At 34.0% G+C, this 3,746-nt stretch overlaps 1 non-coding gene across 1 annotated transcript; it reads left to right on the plus strand.

Annotated features, from left to right (window-relative positions):
• Positions 1-818: 818 nt before the first annotated feature.
• TRNAE-UUC (transfer RNA glutamic acid (anticodon UUC)) lies at positions 819-890 on the plus strand. The gene has a single exon. It is a non-coding gene; the product is annotated as a tRNA-Glu (tRNA).
• The last annotated feature ends 2,856 nt before the right edge of the window (positions 891-3,746 follow it).

Genomic DNA, 3,746 nt, shown 5'->3' on the forward strand with positions numbered 1-3,746 from the left:
CTGACTCCAGTCAATTAAGTTCTGCTTGTTGTCTTTATTTTTGTTGTTTTGCGTCAGTATAGAGGCCGTTGATCTCTGGAAACTCCATTACTACCGACCTTGTTTTATTCTTCATCTTCTTATATTATTCAGTTTTGGGTTCAATTTTCTAGTTTCTTTATTGTAGATCTGTATTATTATGGTTGAGAACAGAGATCTTGATCTCTATGAGCCATGGTTAAAAAAACAAATTACATAGTTGTTGATCTCTATTAGCAGTCTCCTACTAATGAAATGAAGGCCCCCAATCTTCTCCACTTGTTTGCCTACATTTGCTTCTCCTTGGGGATTTATCATTTTGTCTTGAATTTGGGTTACAAAAAAAAAATACAGACATCGTGATCTCTCTTTATGCATTTTGCCTACGTTAACAGAGTTCTTGATCTCTATTAGTAGTCTCCTACTAATTAAAACAACATTGAAGAATCTAAACCGCAGATAATACAACTCATTAAATGGTTTCGTTACAAGCAAATTCGTTCTAATTCTAATTAGAAACTTATACGTAATATATTTAACATTTTTTATTATTAAGTTTATATAATATATTAATTATTATAAAATAAAATTAGATTGATAAATACATTTATGTCGAATTTTTTTTATTAAGAATAACTTTAAAAAATTATTTTAGAAAATTTTTTCAAAAACTAAAACAAAATAAAATTATGCAGAATTACTTAAACATCCGAAAAATATTAATATTTTAAAAATTAATCAATTTTCAGAAATCAGTTTTTATCGTGTTATTTTAAAAAAAACACAACTTAGAAATGAAATCCATTGTCGTCCAGTGGTTAGGATATTTGGCTTTCACCCAGGAGACCCGGGTTCAATTCTTGGCAATGGAAATAATTTTTTATAACTTTCAATCTCTCCTCTTCTCGAGCGCTGATTTTCTTCTTCTCTGTAATTTTTTAAATTACTTGAGATCTCTCATCCTGTTTGAAAAACCTTCTTCTCGAGCTCTCTGCTTTTCTTCTTCTCTGTGCTTTTCTAAATTTCTTGAGATCTGGACATTTACAACAAATTTAAGGTTTATTTGGTGATTTTGTTTCATGAACTACAATTTATAGATGCTATTTCTTCTCCTCCTTTTTTTGTACATTTCTTTCAAAATCTAGGTTTAAATTTTCTTTCTTTCATCCAAAATCTGGGTACTTTACCAATTTATTAAAACTTGAAATATTTTGGGGAGATTAAGGTTTGCATTTTTGTTTATAATTTTCACTTTTTTTTTCTACTAGTCAATTTTGGCTGTAAATTTACTTGCTACTGGCAATTTTACTAAAATAAATATATTCTTTATTATAAAAGAAATCACGATATAGCTTTTTTTTTGGTGAAAAATAAAATGAATAACATCAACTACATAAAACAACCATGTTCTTTATCTTCTTGTAATAAATGTATTATTTCTTTAGGAGCCTCATTAAGAACTTGTAAACTTGATTTCCAGCTCAAGCTAAGTTTAGCTAGACGATCCACTACCAAATTACGATTTCTTGGAATGTGCTTAACCTTCTACGTCCCTTCTGCCCTCATGATACGTTGAGTTCTTCTGAGCACAGTAATCCTAAAATCTTCCAAATTCAAATTAGTCAAGATTTGGACGACTTCAACATTGTCAGTCAAAATAATGGCCCGTCTGTAACCCTTATTTAGTAGAATAAAAATTCTATCAAGGATGCTCCAGACTTCAGCCTCAAACGGAGAACATACTCTTAAGAAACGAGTAAATCCCACTATCCAAATTCCATCATAATCCCTAACCACTCCTCTTGTAGCAGCGTATCCCAAATCTCTGGCCACAACTCCATCAGTGGATAAATAAACCCATGAATCATCCGAATTATTTACTGAATTCGCATTGAGATTATTTCTTTTGCATCCACCAATATGTGCATCGTATTGCCGAGCCCAGCAGCTAGAGACCTTAACCATTTCAGTTGCTGCCCAGGAAATATTCTAAAAGATAAAAAGATTTTTATTCTTCCATAGGTGCCAAGCGATTACACCAAATAAAGATGACCAAGTGAGCCCACTACCCTGCAATCTTTCATGAAAACAAAGGTTAAGTAAAAGCCAATCCGGAAATGAGGCAAAGAAGAACCTTTGTTTAAGCTGATCTGGAAACACAAGCATCCACACATTCTTTGCGGAAGGGCAGTCTCAAAGAACATGTGCCAAATCCTCAACTTCATACCCACACAAGGTGCACGAATTTCTGTGACTGATTTCCCTTCTTACACGCTCCGAGTTAGTGAGAAGTCTTTGCTTAAAAGCAAGCCAAAGAAAGACTCTTACTCTTTATGGTCCCGAGTATTTCCAAATAGACTTTCAATACTTATTTTGAGAATTCCAAGTGGGCTCCTTTAAAGTCCAATAAGCACTACGAATAAAGAAGGCTCCTGATGTTGATCGAGCCCATATCACCCTATCTGGGCCAGAATCAACATGTGGAAAAGGGATACTAGTAATCCTATAAATCACATTTTCAGGTAACTAGACACGAAACAGGTCCAAATTCCATCTTCCATCCGAATTGACGAACTCCCTAACACAACAATCCAAATCAAGGTTAGTAAAAGATGGAATTTTTTAGATTAAAGAACCCATACCTTGAATCCAAGAATCTTTCCAACAACGGGCAGTAGCGCTATCTCCAATAGACCAATTTAAGTTCTCACGGAGTAGTGGCCATATCTTAGAAAGAGACCTCCATAAATGGGAGCATTGGTTCCTGTTGATAGTGTAATACCCCCTACCCGTATTCGTCGCCGGAATAGGGTATGAGGCATTACAAGATTTTACCGAATAAATTTTTCACAAAATCCCAAAGTTTTTTTTTTGAACTCAATATAACCCCTTTATAAATATCTAATCTTCCTTGTAATTTTAAACCGAGACCAATCGAACACAACCAATCCATTTCAATATATTTTCAAGATAGATTTAACATATTCATAAGATAACCTCATCACATACCAAAACCAAAATTTGTTAGCCATACCAATGGCTAACCATACATTCATTTCACATTAACATTTACTTTATTAGCTTATACATGCCATTGATTTTCAAAATAAAGTTTCTTTACATACCGAAATCTTGAGGTTGATAGCGTGATGCGTCTCTGACCAAATCTGACCTCCGAGCTCTTAACACTACAAAACAGGGGAAAAGGAAACAGGATAAGCACTTTGTGCTTAGTAAGCTCATGTAACAAGAATTATACTTACCTAATATTTTCAATACAATGCAATAAACATTCATACACCCACTCAATACATTATTCTCTTATCATGCACAAACTCAACATTCAAATTAGTCCAATAATTTCCATGTATCAATAATATATACCATGATTGATGAGCTCAACAATTCCATGATTTCCATTCCCTTGTTATTTTTCCATATTTATCCCGTTGAACTACTTGGAATTTCGATGGATTTTCAGGGGTACACATAAGTGTACAAATCCGGGCCCGTCAATTCATATTCATGTACGCACATTTCCATTTCAGAGAGCACACTCCCACGGGATTACAGCGGGATTACCAGTCCAGGCTAAATCCCCTACAACGACAATTACTCTAATGAGCTTGGATCTGAATTACCAGTCCAGGCTAAATTCAGACCCTAATTCGGATTACCCATCCAAGATAAATCCATTTTCCACATATTTTTCGGGAAGGCTATATCAG

Source organism: Gossypium hirsutum, chromosome D11 (genome assembly GCF_007990345.1).
Source record: "Gossypium hirsutum isolate 1008001.06 chromosome D11, Gossypium_hirsutum_v2.1, whole genome shotgun sequence".
Classification (NCBI taxonomy): Eukaryota; Viridiplantae; Streptophyta; class Magnoliopsida; order Malvales; family Malvaceae; genus Gossypium; species Gossypium hirsutum.